Source organism: Mauremys mutica, unplaced genomic scaffold (genome assembly GCF_020497125.1).
Source record: "Mauremys mutica isolate MM-2020 ecotype Southern unplaced genomic scaffold, ASM2049712v1 Super-Scaffold_100199, whole genome shotgun sequence".
NCBI lineage: Eukaryota > Metazoa > Chordata > Testudines > Geoemydidae > Mauremys > Mauremys mutica.
In genome coordinates, this window is record NW_025423286.1 from 27,132 (window position 1) to 46,319 (window position 19,188).

Below are 19,188 nucleotides of genomic sequence, written 5' to 3' on the forward strand. Positions count from 1 at the left end.
CTGCTGAGAAACCGGGCGAGGAGGCTCCGGCAGCGCGGTGAGGAGAGTGGCGCAGACCTCTCAGAAAGCAGGGTACGCCGCGCAGTGGAGATCATGGTGGCAATGGGTCACGTTCATGGTGTGGAACGGCGATTCTGGGCCCGGGAAACAAGCACAGACTGGTGGGACCGCATAGTGCTGCGGGTCTGGGATGACACAGAGTGGCTGCGAAACTTCAGGATGCGTAAGGGCACTTTCCTTGAACTGTGTGACTTGCTGTCCCCTGCCCTGAAGCGCCAGGACACACGCATGCGAGCAGCCCTGAGTGTGCATAAGCGAGTGGCCATAGCTCTCTGGAAACTAGCAACGCCAGACAGCTACCGGTCAGTAGCGAACCACTTTGGCGTGGGCAAATCTACCGTGGGGGTTGCTGTCATTCAAGTAGCCCACGCAATCGTTGAGCAACTGCTCTCAAAGGTAGTGACTCTCGGAAATGTCCAGGTCATCATAGATGGCTTCGCCGCGATGGGATTCCCAAACTGCGGTGGGGCTATAGATGGGACTCACATCCCTATCCTGGCACCAGCCCACCAGGCCAGCGAGTACATTAACCGAAAGGGCTACTTTTCAATGGTGCTGCAAGCTCTGGTGGACCATAGGGGACGTTTTACCAACATCTTCGTCGGGTGGGCGGGCAAGGTTCATGACGCGCGTGTGTTCAGGAACTCTGGTCTGTTCAAACGCCTCCAGGCAGGTACTTTCTTCCCGGACCACAAAATAACTGTTGGGGATGTGCAGATGCCTACAGTGATCCTCGGGGACCCGGCCTACCCACTAATGCCCTGGCTCATGAAGCCCTATACAGGCGCCTTGGACAGTGAGAAGGAACTCTTCAACTATCGGCTGAGCAAGTGCAGAATGGTGGTGGAGTGTGCTTTCGGACGTCTCAAGGGGAGATGGCGGAGCTTACTGACTCGCTCGGACATCAGCGAAAAGAATATCCCCGTAGTTATTGCTGCTTGCTGTGTGCTCCACAATCTCTGTGAGAGCAAGGGCAAGACCTTTTTGGCCGCTTGGGAGGTTGAGGCAAATCGCCTGGCTGCTGTTTACGATCAGCCAGACACCCGTGCCGAGAGAATATCCCAGCGGGAAGCGATGTGCATCCGGGAGGCTTTGAAAGCTAGTTTCCTCGCAGAGCAGGGTAACCTGTGACTGTCCAATTGATTTTAAGAGAGCCTGATCATGGGCCTGTGTCTGTATGTGTCGAGTTAGATCTGAGCTCACAAACCCGGTTCTCCAAGTTTCCCCCACTTGCAAAGCACGATTTAAAACTAATGAAATGTTACAGTAATTAATAATAAATCTTTCGTTGACTTTGCATTTCTGTTTCTTGGTTGAAACACGGAAGCATACTGTGCTGGGTTCGGTGTGCACTGATGTACAGACCGGTTGTCCAAAACAGGACGGACAGCCTCCTGCTCCTACATAGGTCTGTGGGGTGGGGGACGGTTTACGGTGGTTGTGCATGTAGGGGGGGGGTTTGCAGGAATGGGTGGGTTTGCAGGAAGGGGCGAGGGGTGCCGTCTTTGGATAGGGGTTTGCATGATGGCTGTGGGCTGTGGGTTTGGGCGTTGGAAGGGGTGAGGGGTGTGGGGGAAGGGTGAGTATCTGTCCCTGGATGAGGGCTCTTTTGGGGGCTCAGGGCAGCGGGGAGGATCGTGGCTATGGTCGAAGTGCATGTTAAGGGAAGCCTGCCTTTACATTCGGGGATGGCAGGCACCAGGACCCTGGACAAGCATACACATCAACGAAAGACCCGGGGCAGCATACACCACACAGACTGACCCTGGTGCCTAGTGACTGCAGTCTGTGTGTGCCCTGCAGTTGACCCTGCCCCCAAGTCTGTACCATGGTACTGTGGGCTATGCACTGCAATTACAATTCCCCCCCCCCACACACACACAAAGTCTTCTGACACGAGAAACGTGACGGAAACAGTGAGTAACAGCAAACCGCTTTTAATAATGTAGTACACAGTGGGGGGTTGAAACTTGGAGTTGGGACTGGGTGATGCTGTAAGGAAAGAACTTGTACAAATTTACAGCGCGAGAGGTGTCTTGAACATTAGTGCTCTGCTGCGGTGCAGTGACAGTTCTCACGGCCCCTACCGCCCCTCCTTCTTGTAACTTTGGGTGAGGGGGGGACAGGACTTCTTGGCGTTGGAGGGCGGTTGCAGATGCAGTGCAGGGGGGCTCTCTCCTCCTGCCTGCGGTCCTGCAGAACATCTACAAGGCGCCGGAGCGTGTCCGTTTGCTCCCTCATTAGACCAAGCAGCGTTTTAGTCGCCTGCTGGTCTTCCTGCTGCCACCTATCCTCCCGTTCGATGTGTGTGCGATGCTGCTGACACAGGGTCTCCCTCCACTGTCTCTGCTCTGCCGCCTCCGCTCTGGAGCAGGCCATCAGTTCCTGGAACATGTCGTCCCTAGTCTTTTTCTTTCGCCGTCTAATCTGAGCCAGCCTCTGCGAGGGGGATGCCGGGGCAGTCCGGGAAAGAGCCGAAGCTGTGTGATGCGAAAAAGTAGGTGATTTCCTTGAACACATACATGTTTGCCAACAGTGAACACAGTCTAGTCAGTTTCAGTGAACAAGACCATACAGGGCACCAAGTCTCAGGAGATCTCAGAACCAGTTCGAGGTTTCGGAATACGCTCTCATTGGCGGCGCCATTGCACTGGAGAGCGCACAAGCGAGGAAAGACAGCTGCATCCCTCTTGCACAAAGTCCTGGTAAGCCTTACAGTACATACTGCTTATCAGTTAGTGGATAGCTGTGCTCTCCTGCTAAAGGCAATGTGCAAAGCAGAAAGGATTAGCCTTTTGCAGCCCCTCCCACCAGTGCATGGGAACGATCAATGGATGCTTGTTCTCTGTGGCCTCTAGCACGTGGCTGTTAGGCGAGGGTCATTGTTATGCAACCTAATTTTAAACCATTAAAAATAGTAACACTACACTAATTGCCCTACTTAGATGCAGTATTTGCAGAACGAGATCACCCTGAGGCGGGTCACTCGTGCCCAGAAAGACAGGATGTTACGGGATGCACTGCACAGACCAGGACCATATGCAGCAATGCTAGTAGAGGCGATGATTCCTCTCTATATTCGGATGTCCTGGCGTGGAAGAGTCTGCTTCCACGGAGCGCCCAACAAGGCACCTCTTCCGACGAACCTCCTGCGGAGGCTTTGCGAGGAACTGAATGACACCTTCGTGGAATTGTCGATAGAGGATTATTATTCTATCCCCATTTGTGTGGACCTTCTTTTCATATAGTTTAATATTTAGAATTTTGTAAATACTGTTTCTATTTTTTCTATAACAATGTTATAAAAAATAAATGTTTATACATGTGTAGCACTTACCGCCTGATCCTTCCCCTGATTCTGAGTCCGGGTTAATGGCAGGGGAGGGTTGGTAGGGGATCTCTGTGAGGGTGATGAAGAGATCCTGGCTGTCAGGGAAAGCGGGAGTGTGTTCGCTGTCGCCTGCGCCGTCCTCAAAAGACCCTTCCTCATCTTCCCCATCGGCGAACATCGAGGAGGAACTGTCCCGGTACACTATTCCGTCCCCGGAGTCCACCGTCACTGGTGGGGCAGTTGTGGCAGACCCACCTAGAATGGCATGCAGTGCCTCGTAGAAGCGGCATGTCTGGGGCTGTGCTCCGGAGCGTCCGTTTGCCGCTCTGACTTTTTGATACCCTTGTCTTAGGTCCTTGACTTTCACGCGGCACTGCATCGCATCCCGGCTGTATCCTTTGTCTTTCATGGCTTTAGAGACCTTCTCGAAGGTCTTCGCGTTCCGCTTGCTGGAGCGCAGCTCCGAGAGCACAGACTCCTCGCCCCACACAGCGATCAGATCCATGACTTCTCGGTCAGTCCATGCTGGGGACCTCTTTCTATTCTGGGATTGCCCGGACTCCTCTGCTGGAGAGCTCTGCATCGTTGCAGGTGCTGCGGAGCTCGCCCCGATGTGCAACCAGGACGTCAGATTCAAAGTGCCCAGACAGGAAAATGAATTCAAATTTTCGCGGGTCATTTCCTGTGTGGCTGGCCAGAGAATCCAAGCTCGGACTGCTGTCCAGAGCGTCAACAGAGTGGTGCAGTGTGGGATAGCTCCCGGAGCTACTAAGTTCGATTAGCATCCACACCAAGCCTAATTCGAGCTAGCCATGTCGAATTTAGCGTTACTCCACCTGCCGGGGTGGAGTACCAAATTCGAACTAAAGAGCCCTCTAGTTCGAATTAAATGGCTTCCTGGTGTGGACGGTTGAGCGGTTAGTTCGAATTAACGCTGCTAAATTCGAATTAAAGTCCTAGTGTAGACCAGGCCTGGGACGCTCCTGAACAAACTGGGCATGAAGCCTCTCGCGTGTGACCCTCACCGTGCAGCAGGAGGCGGAGGGAAGCTGATTGTCAGGGCTCAGGGCTGCTCCCTGCCATGCTGAGCCGGTGTCTGTGCTAAGTTCGGAATCAATCAGGTGATTCTGGGCAGTTCGGGGTCCCCGGGCTCCCACAGGAGGGTGAAGCAGGTCACCCCTGGAGCAGGTTAGAGCTGCAGGGTGACAGTGGGGTTGCTGCCCCTGTGAACAGCTGCTGTAGCACCGCCCGGGCAGGACAGGGAGAGCCAGTTATACCCTCCCCCCAAGCCTGTATCGGGGGATGGGAGCACTCACACCCTGGGGACCCACCCACCAGAGATCTAGTGGGGGGAGAGTGGCACCCACACACCCAGGATCTTGTAGGGGGGGACAAGGGCATCCACACTCCGGGATCCTCTGCAGAGGGATGGACACCCACACATCCAGGATTCTGTATGGGGGGCAGAGGTACCCGGACACCTGGGCTGGGGGATGGGGGGCACCGAAACATCCAGGATCTTACCTGGGAGGGCAGCGGCGCCTGCAGCTCAAGATGAGATGGGGGCAGGGGAAGCAGGAGCATTTCCCAGTTCCAGGCTGTCCCCGTCTGGCCAAGGCACAGAGCTCACAAGCAGAGTTTAAAGCTCCAGCTGCCAGGCTATGAAACAAGCCGGGCTCTGTGGCTGGTGCCTGTGATCCCAGCGCCTGGGGAGGCTGAGGCTGGCGGATCGCTTGAGCTCAGGAGTTCTGGGCTGCAGGGGGCTGTGCCGATCAGGTGTCCGCACTAAGCTCGGCATCAACATGGTGATCCCAGGGAAGCTTGGGGTCCCCAGGTTGCCTAAGGAGGGGTGAACCGGCCCAGGTCAGAAATGGAGCAGGTCAAAACTCCCATGCTGATCAGTAGTGGGATCGCACCTGTGAATAGCCCCTGCAGCGTAGCCTGGGCAAGACAGTGAGACACAGTCTCTTTTTATACAGACACCCCCCGCAGAGCCTGGAGGGGGGATGGGAGCACCCACATGATGGGGATTCTGACTTGGGGGGAGGGACACACCCAAGCAACACAGATCTTGAAAAGGGGAACAGAGACACCCACAGATCCCGGATGGGGGCAGGCAGGGGAAACCACACACGGGAGCTAGTTCATGGGGTGGGGGACAGAGACACCCACCAGAGATCCTGGATGGGAGCACCCACATGATGGGGATCTTGAACTGGGAGGAGGGAAGCACCATGTACCAGAGGTTCTGAACGGGGAACAGGGACACCCACACACCAGGTGTCTTGCAGCAAGAGCTGCGGTCTTCATTTACACAAGGCAGTGATGGGGATTTAACCACATCCCTTGCGGAGCTTGTTCCACTAGATGATTAGCCTCATTCAACACTACAAGTTTATATCGAATTTAGCAGCGTTAAATCACATTAACCCTGCACCCATCCACACAACGAAGCCCTTTATATCGATCTAAAGGGCTCTTAATACTGGTATCTGTACTCCTCCCCGACAAGGGGAGTAGCACTGAAATCGGTATTGACATGTCGGATTAGGGTTAGTGTGGCCACAATTCGACGGTATTGGCATCCAGGCGCTATCCCACAGTGCACCATTGTGACCGCTCTGGAAAGCAATCTGAACTCGGATGCACTGGCCAGGTTGACAGGAAAAGCCCCATGAACTTTTGATTTTCATTTCCTGTTTGCCCAGCGTGGAGCGCAGATCAGCACAGGTGACCATGCAGTCCCAGAGTCCAAAAAGAGCTCCAGCATGGACCGTACAGGAGATACTGAAGCTGATCTCTGTATGGCGAGATGAATCTGTTCTATCAGAACTCCGTTCCAAAAGACAAAATGCCTAAACATTTGACAAAATCTCCAAGGCCATGATAGACAGAGGCCACAACAGGGACTCAATACAGTGCTGAAACTTAAGGAGCTGTAGCTATCCCACAGTTCCCCTCACTCTCCGAAAACCATTTGAATTCTTGGCTGAGTTCCCAAAGCCTGATGGGTCAAAAACATTGTTGCGGATGGTTCAGGGTATATGTCGTTCCCCCCCCCCGCCCACCCCCCCGTGAAAGCAAAGGGAAAAAAATCATTTCTCGCCTTTTTTCAGTGTCACCGTATGTCTACTGGATGCTGCTGGCAGACGCAGTGCTGCAGCGCTACACAACACCATCCCCTCCCTTCCCTTCCCGGTACTACAGGACTGATGTTATGGTAGGACTGATATCTGTCATTGTCATCCCGTGAGTGCTCCTGGCTGGCCTTGGTCAGGTCAGCTGGGGGTGCCTGGGCAAAAATGGGAATGACTCCCAGGTCATTCTCTTCTTTAAGCTTTGTCTAATGGAGATTCAGTCCTGCCTGCAATATCATAGCAGCTGGAGGCTGCCTTCCCCTCCCACCTTTGAGCTCTACTTGCAGAGGCAATAAAGTCAGTGTTGTTTCAAATTCCTGCATTCTTTATTACTTCATCACACAAATGGGCGGATAACTACCACGGTAGCCCAGGAGGGGTGGGGGAGGAGGGAAGCAACGGGTGGGGTTGTTGCAGGGGCACCCCCTAGAATGGCATGCAGCTCATCATTACTGTGGGATGTCTGGGGCTGTGACCTGGAGCGGCCGTTTGCTTCTCTGGTTCTTTTGTAGGCTTGCCTGATAGTCTAGACAGGACTGACTCTCCCTTTAGACAAAACTTAAAGAAGGGAATGACCTGGGGAGTCATTCCCATTTTTGTCCATGCGCCCCCAGCCAACCTCACCAAGGCAAGCCAGGAGCACCCATGACAGCAGCAAACAGTTCAGTATAACTGGCAACTGTCATTGTCAACTTGCAAAGCAGCAGATGGGACGGTATGGCTGGTAACCATCTCTGCTAACTTGCAAACGGCAAGGGGATGCTGCTGTGTAGCGCTGCAGTACCGCGTCTGTCAGCAGCATCCAGTAGAGATACGGTGACAGTGAAAAAAGGCTGAACGGGCTCCAGGGAAAAGGGCGTGAAATGATTGTCTGCCGTTGCTTTCACGGAGGGAGGATTGACTGACATTTACCCAGAATCACCCACAACACTGTTTTTGCCCCATAAGGCATTGGGATCTCAACCCAGAATTCCAATGGGTGGGGGAGACTGCGGGAACTATGGGATTGCTATGGGATAGCTACCCACAGTGCAACGATCTGGAAATCGACAGTAGCCTCGGTACATGGACGCACACCGCTGAATTAATGTGCTTAGTGTGTCCGCGTGCACTCGACTTTATACAATCTGTTTCCAAAAAACAGTTTCTGTAAAATCGGAATAATCCTGTAGTGTAGACATACCCTGTGATTAATAACTTTGGTGGCTAAATGAAAGGCTGATGGTTCAAACCCAGGTGAAGATGGAGGGTTTTTTTTTAGTGATGAGAATCCAGTACATTTTAACAGGCAGAAAATCTCCTCAATGCTGCTCTAGCCTCATTAGGCAAGCATAAGTGGCCCTTTTGCCAGATGCATTGGTGGTATAGTGGTGAGCATAGCTGCCTTCCAAGCAGTTGACCTGGGTTCGATTCCCAGCCAACGCAGAGATATGTTTTCTCCCCTGGGAATTGGTTTATTTTCAGTCACATTGTATCAGTTTATCAATAGAATGAGAGAATCAATGTCCTGCAGGTCATTCAACACAGAAGAAAGGGGCGGGACTATACAATGAGCTGTTGGAGTTATCCTGGTATTACAATGTTTGGTTTATTTTTTTTTTAAATTTCTTTACTTCCCTCTCCCTTTTAGACTCAGAGCCTTTAAGGTCAGAAGGGACCAGTGTGATCATCTAGTCCGACCTGCTGCACCTTGCAGGCCAAAAGACCCCACCCACCCACTCCTGTAATAGACCCAGGAGGGGAGGCAGCTCTGTGCACTGCCCCTATCCCAGGCAGCACATGGAGGCCCTCTGCTCCCCTCCCCCCATGGGTGTGCAGAGATGTGCCAGCAGCACTGAGGTGGCTCCCTGCCCACTCTGCCTCCATCCCTCCGTGCCACTCCCAGAAATGGCCGGCATGTCCCAGCATCCCCTGGGGCAGGGGGAGTGTCTCCATTCACTGCCCCTGCCCCGAGTACCAATTCTGCAGCCCCCATTGGCCAGGAACTGCAGCCAATGGGAGCTCTGAGGGCGGCACCAGCAGGCAGCGGCGCACGGAGATCCCCTGGCACGGCCCACCTAGGAGCTGCTGACGCAGGGTTGTGTGTACCAGTCACTTTGGGAGCTGCAGTGCCCGGGGTAAGTGTCACCCCTCCTGCACCCCAACTCCCCCCCCCAGCACAGAGCCCGCACCCCGCACCCAAATTTCCTCACAGAGCTTTGCTTGTCTTCCTTTCACCCAGAACCATCCTTCTTCTCCTGGGCTGCAAGTAGCCACCCCTGGGAAGCCAAGAGGCAGGCACAGGATTCTACCTCCCAGCAGCCAACCGCACCTCCCCAGGCTTTGCAGAACGACTGGTGGTGCTCTACTAACCCCACTTAGCCGCACTGAGACACTTAGCTTCTGCCCTGCCTTCCTCAGCTCGACTTTCCTCTTTCTCCCCATTCCTGCCTCACTATCTCCTTTGGCAAGTCACGGAGAAGAGCCGGCCGCCATAGGCCAATCTCCAAGGGCAGAGGAGACCAAGCCACAAGGCTTCAAAAGGTGCCTGGCCCAGATCCTCTAGCTTTCCCCTGCTGATGCTAAGGCTTTTTCCCAGCTCATTTCACCACCCTCTGCCATGCAGGGGTTGGGGTTATCACAGGGACAGACCAGTGGCAGCAGTAGGAGCGCCTTGCTGGACAGGCAGAAATAGTAAGCCCTCCTATTTCTGTCTGGTTTTGAGCCAGGGACCTTTTGTGTGGTAGGCAAACATGATAACCAATATACTACAGAAACTCTGTTGCAGTGCTTTCTCCCTCCCTTCATAAGAATGGCCATACTGGCTCAGACCAAAGGTCCATCCAGCCTAGTATCCTGTCTGCCAACAGTGGCCAATGCCAGGTGCCCCAGAGGGACTGAACCTAACAGGTAATGATCAAGTGATCTCTCTCCTGCCATCCATCTCCACCCTCTGACAAACAGAGGCTAGGGACACCATTCCTTACCCATCCTGGCTAATAGCCATTAATGGACTTAACCTCCATGAATTTATCTAGTTCTCTTTTAAACCCTGTTATAGTCCTAGCCTTCACAACCTCCTCAGGTAAGGAGTTCCACAGGTTGACGGTGCGCTGTGTGAAGAACCTCCTTTTATTTGTTTTAAACCTGCTGCCTATTACTTTCATTTGGTGTTCCCTAGTTCTTATATTATGGGAACAAGTAAATAACTTTTCCTTATTCACTTTAAGGTGTGGGGGCTGGGCTGGGCTGACTTTAGTCCCAGGCTGGGATCCCCTGAATGATGGGAAACATCCTTTGCTGCTACCCAGGGACAGCAGCTACTGGCAACATACCAAGGCTGGGATGAGAGGGGGAATGTTACATGGACTTTATCATACAGGCCCCATCCTGCTTCTCAGAGCCCACAGGCGAGAATCTAGAGAAGGGTGAATCATTTCTCAGCTGCATTCTCAGGAGAAGCCGGTAGCCGTCCCTGACCAGAGACCCAGGGGAGCAACCACGGCAGTTCTGCGGAGAGCTCTGGCTTCCAGGGGATCCAGCTAGGAGAGGGAGTGCTGGGGGCTCTGCAGTTTTTGCAGTGGGGCTGTCTCAGGAGTCACAGGTGGCTTTGTTGGGGGTGTGTGGAAGTAGGGACTACAGGATGTGAGGCTGGCTGAAATGAAACTGCACAAAAAACCTCCCCTTTTGCTCCAGCTAAGGCCCTACTTTGGCCTCTCCCCTTTCATAAAAATCTTCATATCTACCCCGGCTCTCAGAAACCCCCTCTCTCCCATGGGTATTTTCACAGTTTCTTCCTTTTTTCATGGAGAGAGAGAGGGAAAAAACCTATTAATTTGAGCCACCAACACAGTTCACAGCATGAAATACACAATTTTGTGTTCAATGAGTTGTGTTCATTTACATAACATGAAAAAATATGTTTTGGGCAATGCATGAAAACCTCACTGCATTAAACAACCCACTGGATATAGTTAATGCACTACAGAACATTTAAAGAAGTTAAGAAAGATGTGCTTATAAATTAACATGTTGTGCCATTTACACACGCACAAGACACAGAAGAAACTGAAATTTGAGCTACTAAAATTTCCATTTTCTCACAGCATTTTAGTTCTCAATATTGTTTTAATTTGCTTATTTTTTTGGAACTAGAAATGAGGAAAGAGTACACTGAAGTCAGTGGAATTACCGCAGTGAGGGATTAGTCTCATTATTTGCCAATAACAAAACCTTTGTTAACAGAGAGTTAACTTTGACTGTGACTATCTCTTACCTTCCAGAACATCAACTTCAGTAAAACTCAAACTCTGGAAAAACAGGGAATACAGAGTGATGGTATATGCCCAGATAACCTTAACTCTGCCCTCTAGAAGAGAATCCCTGATAGCATATGAGAACAAGGAAAGGTTTAGGGACAAATTATAGCTACTTCCCAAGAGTTTGTTTCTTCTGTAATTAATTGATCCTGGCCCCATCAACTGATCCTGGCCTGGTGTCTGGCTGTGGAATTTACTGTTTACTATTTTTATCCCAGTATATTTAAATGCAAAACTGCTTTACAAAAGCTCCTTTATTCTAGGTTATACAAACAGGTCACTTCCCCAGCTATTTCAAAGAGATGGAGTTTTCCTGACCCACAGGGAACTTAAACTAACATGCTCAAGATCACACATTCCTTAGGAGAAAACGAAGGGGAAAAAAACCAAAACCCACCAAACCATTGCTGTTTCTACCCAAATGATCAATGAGACCAGAAAGTGAGACTGTGCAATTAACTGGCTGGGACTACACTGACTCTGCAGTTACTTGGATGCAGAAACACCCAGCTCTACGGTTGGGAAACGTACAGAGACTCTGCTGCTGCTCATGAACTAGAAGCACATGACCTCTGAACAGCTGCCATTTGAATGTATCTGAAAGTCACAAGGAACAACGATCTGTGTTAAAGGAAGGTTGCCATTTATTAGAGCCCCAGTTGATGCCGTGTGCACAAAGAGAGGATTGAATGTGTAACAGGGAGTTTGGTAAATCTTGTTTATTTTAGTTTTGTAACAGGCTCCTGTCCACCTCCAGTAGAGTTTTCAGTCCCAATGGCAACTTACTTACCAAATGTAATACAGACTAGTCCATGCCTCTCACATGGATGTGGTTCTTGTTCTTCTGCACATTGTAGCCCATGGAGGCCAAGGACCTGCAAATGTGTCTTCATGTGCCTTTGTTTCATTGATGAAAACAAACCTAGACACTTAGAGGATTGGAACTGATTTCAGCTGGGGGACATGTTTGCTAGGTTTTTATGCATTTGCACAGGAAAATAGTAAGTGTTTCCATTCATTTCAGGAATCCTTATATAGTAGAGCTCCTGAGCATACTGGAAATTAAATTATTTTTATTAAAGAAACAGGCTTGTAAGGGAGCACTTGGATTTGAACCAAGGACCACTTGATCTGCAGTCAAACACTCTACCACTGAGCTATACCCCCATGAGGTTTGCAGAGGCAAGTCCATGATCTTAAGGATTTTGAAGGACGGGCTCTGCCTCAGAGAGCTCCTTTTCTATTCCCAGACCACAGGGGTTTAAAAAATGGGGTTTGATTAAACTTTATATACACATGTAGACACCACAGCTTGCACACCAACCAGCATAGCTTCCCCCACTGACATAGCTACCACCTCTCGGGGAGATGGGTTAACTGCACGGACGGGACAGCTCTCTCCCCTCCGCTTAGAGCAGCTTCATTATTTATGAATAGGTGGGAAATAACCTCCTGAATGGACAGCAACCAATGTATCAGATATTGCTGTGTCTGCATTCAATATGGGTAACTGGTCATATTGGGCTGGATTAGTAGGAGCGTTGCCAGCAGATCGAGGGAAGTGATTATTCCCCTCTAGTCAGCACTGGTGAGGCCACACCTGGAGCATTGCACCCAGTTTCCCGCCCCCCCCCCCACTACAGGAACAAATTGGAGAGAGTCTAGGGAAGGGCAACAAAAATTATTAGGGGGCAGGGGACTTATGAGGAGAGGCTGAGTAGGGGTGGGAAGTGGCCAAATGGGAGTGAGGGCGGAGCACAGGTGGGGCCTCAGAGGGAGGAGAACGAGGGAAGGGGGTGGAGTGGAGGGACAGCACCACGGTCTGGGCAGGGGCCGCCCCCAGGAGAATACAGGATTCTATAGTATTGCAACTTTTTTTTATGGAAGTCTGCTCCGCCCTCACTCCCGTTTGGCCACTTCCCACCCCTGCTCTTTGGCTGAGGCCTACTGGTCACTTGCTCCTCTCCTCCCCCAGGGCCTCCTCGCGCCTCTCCACCCCCTACCCCAAGGTCTGCCTGCTGCCCACCCCTCTCTGCTCCTCCCCTGAGACCTGCCCTGCCCATCGCCCCCACCTCTCTGCCCCCTCCCCTGAGACCCGCCCTGCCCACCTCTTTCTTTGGTCATCTGTTGTTATTCCTTGAAACATCAAGGATGGAATAAAAAGCTGAGTTTACTCCAGGGTGAGGAAAGAAAGGAGCCACCAACCCCCTGGCAAAGCTCAGTGCCCCAGAGAAAACCTGCCCCCTGCTATCGCAATCACTGAGGTACTGGGGATATGATGGGAAAGGGACTGTCTGAATGATCAAGGCAGGAAATGGACAACAAGCTACAGCAACGTCATTAACCACAAACACACTCTCCTCATGCTCCAGCCAGAAGGGAAAGGAGCAGGAATTCTTGCAGTTCAGCCATGGACACACTTACACAAGGGCACAGCAGTGTGTGTGTTGTGGAGGCTGGCTTCAGGAAACAACTGGAATTGATCACTCAGTGAGAACAGAAGTAGAGTGCAGTAAAAGCCCCCCTATCCAGCAAGTAGTTGTGACCAAGTGGTTAAGGCGCTGGGCTAGAAATCTATCGGGGTCTCCCTGTGTAGGTTCAAATCTTGCCAACTACGCAGGAAGTTGTGGTTCTTTAGTTTTAATGGAGCTGGGCCTTGTCTCACTCTTAAGGTATGTCTACATGAAAGAATAAGGTGGCTTTAGTTAAAGTGTTTTAATTGAACAGCTGTTGTATGTCCACCCTATGCCCCTGTGTCACCAGAGCACATCCATGCTAGCATCTCTTGGATTGCCACACAGAGCAGTGCACTGTGGGTAGCTATCCCACTGTGCAGCTGGCTGCAGGGTGCTTTGGGAAGGGTTTGCAATGCCTCACAGGCTGGTACAGCGTCACATGATGCAGGTTTCTATCCCATTGGTCCATGGGTATCCTACTAGATTGCCAGCTGCTTTCCAACTGCAATGTGTGTGGTGGGGGAGAGACCGTGTGTGCATTGCGGAAGAGTGAGTGTGTCGCACACTGTCTCTAAGTTCAGACAGCTGCTGGAAGCAACCAGTCCTGAGGCAGGGGACAGCCCCGACATCAGCCCCCTTCTCTCCCTGGCTCAGCTCAGCACAGCTCTCTCTGTCACACACACACTGCTGCCTGCTTAGCTCTGTGTCAGGGGTGCTGGAACAGGGGGTTTAGAGGGCCATGGCCCCACCACTCTTTACTGGCTGTAAGGACAAATGATGGGGGGGGGAGGGTGCAGTCTTGGGGAAGAGGTGTTCAGTGGGTGTGGCCTCGGGGGGAGAGGTGGTGAGAGTGGGGGTCCCTTGGGAAGGGGTGTCATGGGGGTGCCACAGTTTGGACAACGGTGCCCCCCCCACTGTAAGGAAGCTTCTGCCGCCCCTGCTCTGTGTTGGCAGAGCGGGAGAGAGCAGCATCCATGGTAGTGATTTGCTCCCTGGGGCTCCGGCAGGGGGGCTCGGAAGGTGATTTAAAGGGCCCAGGGCTCTGGCTGCTGCAGGGAGCCCTGGGCCCTTTAAATCACCAGCCTGGGGAAACCGGGCCGGGCTGGCACAGCGTAACGGCTCTTGCCGGTACCCCATACCGGAACATACCAGCTTACTTTCACCTCCGGAAGGTCCTCACGTGGATCAATAACTGGTTAAAAGATAGGAAACAAAGGGTAAGAATAAATGGTCAGTTTTCAAGATGGAAACAGGTAACTAGTGGTGTCTGTACTGGGATCAGGACAAGTCAACATATTCATAAACGATCTAAAAAACAGTGAGCTGACAAAATTTGCAGATGATCCAAAACTACCGGCTTGCTTCCTAGAACAAACGCTCCTTGAGTGGGGTGAGCCACAGGGAGTAGCTCAAACCTCCAAAGTGCCTGGCCAGGGGCAGGACATTAGCACAGCAAGGGAGGGGTGTGGCAGTGACATCACAAAGGCCTTTTGCAGGACCTCAGACTATTGGTCAAAGGTGGTGAGGAGGTGGTGACCTCACAGAGAGATGTTGACATCAGCCAGGCAGGATAGGGGCAAGGGGCCAGGGAAACCTCAGAGACCCCTGTGGCTTTGCTTCAGCAAGTCTCCTTCTCCAGGTCTCTCTTTGAGGACTGAGAGAGTATTCGGGTTCACGGACGTGAGCGCCAGGAGGAACCTCTTTAGAGTTTTCTCCTTCCCTTTTCGTGATTTTACTAGAAAACAGACGTCCCTGTTTAGAAGGTAAGAGCCTCCTCAAGGTTTGAAACCTGTTCAGTCTGATCCATCTGGTGACAGTTGAATTCTAGGCCTGGAAAACACGAGCTTAAGGAGGCAGAATTTTATTCCGCATCTGGGATTTTGTCCCTTAGAATCACTGGGGTTATTAGGGTTTGTCCTTTTTGTTTCACCTTTTCCTCGATCCATCCTTCCCTCCTTTCTCTTCGTCTCTTGCTTCTTTTGTCCTTTCTCCTGTTCCCCTCCCAACACCAGGAGCGGTGTGTGTGTGTGTGTGTGTGTGTGTGTGTGTGTGTGTGTTGCGGGGGAGTGCTCTGCAGCTCTCACTGTGGGAGGTCCACCCAAAAATGTGGAGCTGAAATAGTGCTCGGGCAATGATCCCCACCGGTGACCTGGGCCATCCTTTGGGCTCTCTGGTGAGAACCCTCAGCTTCTAGTCCTCAGTCTCTACCCTGATTGGCTGAGCAGGGGGTTATTGACAGGGAGGAGACTCAGGTTCTTCTTGTTCTCTTTTAAGACCAAGGAAATATATCATAACCACTTATATGTTTGATGAATTTTGCTGCTTTTCTGCATTAATTGTCTCTGAGCAGTTCATGATTCTCTCTAACATTGCAGTTCTCCTCAAATACTTGCTGAATAATTACTGTGCACTGTTGTTGGTCTGGAGCTCATCTGAGAGCACTTTATTCAGGTCATTCAATGTCTGAAATTCAAGATCTGATGGTTAGTTTGAAAATCAGGGCTCTTGGGTCCTATTCCCAGCTCTCCCACTGGCTGGCTGTGTGACCTAAGACAAGTCAATTCTCCTTTCTCAGCCTTAGCTTCTCCCTCTTTCAAGGAGGGATTATAATGATCCGCTCCTACCTACCTAAACACACTCACTCTTCCCCAACACACACAGACACTGTCTCAGGGGCCTGATTTCCCATTGATCCTTCCCCCTTCTATTGGTGCTGGGAACTAGCCAACCAATCCCCTCCCCTCCCCACACACACTAAGTTTTAGTAAAGGGCCAAGAGCCCCCTTACACAAGCCAGCCCCATGAGGGTCACCGATGTGCAGAGACAGCAGCATGAGCTGGTCCCATGGTGTAATGGGCCGCACTAAGGACTCTGAATCCTGCAACCTGAGTTCAAATCTCAGTAGGACCTTGTGTTGGCTTGTGGTGAAGCCCTGGAGCTCCCAGTGCTCAACTTCTCTGTCTCCAGTTGTGCAAGAGCCAGTCTCCCCCCTCCTGCTGGGTGTCTCACACCTCCTAGAGCCAGGTCTCTGGTTGGGGTGGCCACAATGGGTTAGGGCTCTAGAACTTACCACCCTGGTGGTTGGGATTCTTGCTGCTTCACCTGGTGCCCACAAGTTTGGCCCTTGTGCTTCCTGCCACACTTTTCCTCTGGCCCACATGGTGCTTGAAGAAAGGAGGGTCAGGGCCGGGATTGATAGTCAGGGCTTGGCAGGAGGGAGGAAGAGCCCCAGGCTGGAGCCCCACACACCTTCCCTCCTCCTCTGGGCACCTAGAGTAGAGGCGGCCCAGCTCTGTCTGCTGGACACCTTGGCAGAGTAGGTGAGTTCATGTAAATACAGTCTGGTCCCAAAGCCTCCCCCAACCCTGGCTCGTCACTAGCTGTCAGGGGAGAGCTCATTCACACCTCGCTTCCAAATCATCATTTGAAATTCTGAGCTTGGCCAACATTGCCGAAGCCAATGCAACGACATTGTCAGCAAACACAACAGCTGGGTGAGGAAACCCGGCTTTGTCCAGACTTTTCAAACCTATTTTACTTTCTCAGGTACAAGTATTTTTCATACCTTGTATCTGCTTTTAAACTGTGTGTTAACGTTGCAATTTCCATTCAGATTTGCAACCAGTGACAACATTGGCAGCGCTGCATGTAACTACCTGACCACTGGGGGGTGTTGGGGAAATTCGGGGGAGGGGTGCACAGCCCCCTGGCTGGGGGGCGTATAGGGAATGCCCAGTTTCACTGAATTGAGTCTCCTACTGCAGCACCTCAGTAGGTCACATCAGAGAGGAGCTGCAGTGTCTAGGCAGTGGGATGCCTGTGCCTTTAAGAGCCCGGCCCTGGGAAGCCCATGCTGAGAGGTGCTGCCTGTGGGAGGGGAAATAGAAAAGCCCCTCTGCTCCCCCACCCTGTTTTTGCAAACACTGGAGTCTCAGCCCCCCAGGGTAACTGTTACCCCTCTGCCCCTGCCTGTGCCAGGGTTTAACCCTCTGGCAGCGCCTCCCCCTGGGCTTAACCCGGCTCCTTCCCCCCTCCCTGACTCTGCCCTTCAGCCCCTCTCCTAACTCTGCCTCCAGCTGCTTGACCCCCCGACCTGTCAATTTCCAACCCCCGCTCAGACCCTGGCCACCCCCCTCCTCTGATTTGCCCCTCTTTAATCCCTGTAAAAAGTAGGGGGGCTGGGTCCCATTCTCTGGGGGGGGTGCTGAGCGCCTGGCCCCTGCCTGCCCAATGCTCAAAGCCCCCCACGATCTTGTGGCTGTTTGCCGAGTGCTGCAGAGTCACCTGCAGGGAGAGAGACACGCGGTTAGGAGGTGATGCAGCCAAGGGTGCCTCACCCAACACTGAGATGCAGCCACCTCTGGGATGGGTTGCACAAGTCAGCAAATTAATTTGGAACAGGAAATGCACTGAAAGGACCAAGGCAGCTGCAGGAGGTGGAGAAAACCAGTAAAAGCAGGAGCCCTGGATCCCAGCCCTGCCCCTCCCTCACTCTACCACCTAACCCCCACTCCCCTCCCACATTTGAGGGGAGAACCCAGGAGTCCTGGTCCCCAGCCTTGCCCACCCCCATATTTCGATATGGCTCCATCCAACAGCTGACCCCCCCCAATTGCAGGGCAGTGCCATGGGGCACACCGGGGCCTGCCTGTTTGCACAGGACGGGCGACACCAGTGCCCCAGGGTGGGGAGAGACGATGCTAAGGGAGAAGCAGGCAGCAGACACCCCCACGACAGAGGTTAAATTTGGCCTGGATTCCCCAGCTGCAGGGGGAGGGGCGTGGGGCTGGGGAGCACGAGCCTCTACTCCCCCTTCCCCCGACACAGCTGCATAGGAACTGACCGAAGGAGGCTGCAGCACTGCTGCCTAGAAGAAACTGAGGCACCAGCCAGTGACAGACACATCATGGCTCTCCTCAGCCTCATCCTCTTTTCCATATACAACCGGGGGGGGGGGCGCTCAGGGCAGTTGCATAGTTAACCTGTGGAACTCCTTGCCAGAGGATGTTGTGAAGGCCAAGACTATAACAGGGTTCAAAAAAGAACTAGATAAATGAACAGAGGACAGGTCCATCAGTGGCTATTAGCCAGGGGGGGCAGGGATGGTGCCTGTAGCCTCTGTTTGCCAGAAGCTGGGAATGGGCGACAGGGGATGGATTGCTGATTCCCTGCTCTGTTCAGTCCCTCTGGGGCCCCTGGCACTGGCCGCTGTCAGAAGACAGGAGGATACTGGGCTAGATGGACTTTGCGTCTGACCCATTCTGGCCGTTCTTATGTCTCCCTTGGCGCAGCAGTGACACCCAGTGGGCAGTCAGAGTAATGCACAGAAGGTGTTTCCCTAGGAGCAGCAGTGACACCTCGTGGTCATTCAGGGTAATGCACAGAAGGTGTTTCCCTTGATACAGCAGTGACACCCAGTGGCCAGGTGGCATAATGCACAGCGTGTCTCTGCCTTCTAGGAGCAGTGACACCCACGGACCAGTCACGGTAATGCACAGAGTGTGTTTCCCATGGAGCAGCAGTGACACCCAGTGACCAGCAGGTGGCATCAGACTCTTCTCGTTTGAAGAGGGACTGAGGTGGGCTAGACAAAAAAATAATTAAGGGGGCTGTGCCCCCCCCATCACCTGTCCCCACCCTTCACGGGGGCCATGCCTCCCATGCCTCTGCTCCTTCTCACTTAAAGGCCAGGCTCATCTCCTCTCCGCCCCGGCCAGGGGTTAGAGCAATACAACCTTTATTAAAATAAAATAGTGAACAGGGTTTACTTTAAATAATCTAAATCTGTCCAAATTTTAGTATTAAATCCAAAGTTCTTAAAGATCCCATCAATAACCAAAACCTAATTGAAACCAAAACCAATGTTTAATTTAAAACACCAACATTAAGAAAAACTGTTTTTAAA

The 19,188-nt window shown here is 52.2% G+C and overlaps 2 non-coding genes across 2 annotated transcripts; one reads left to right on the forward strand and one right to left on the reverse strand.

Moving 5' to 3' along the window:
- Nucleotides 1-7,881: 7,881 nt before the first annotated feature.
- TRNAG-UCC lies at nucleotides 7,882-7,953 on the forward strand. Its single transcript has one exon. It is a non-coding gene; the product is annotated as a tRNA-Gly (tRNA).
- A 3,968-nt stretch (nucleotides 7,954-11,921) lies between these two features.
- TRNAC-GCA lies at nucleotides 11,922-11,993 on the reverse strand. The gene has a single exon. It is a non-coding gene; the product is annotated as a tRNA-Cys (tRNA).
- Nucleotides 11,994-19,188: the final 7,195 nt, after the last annotated feature.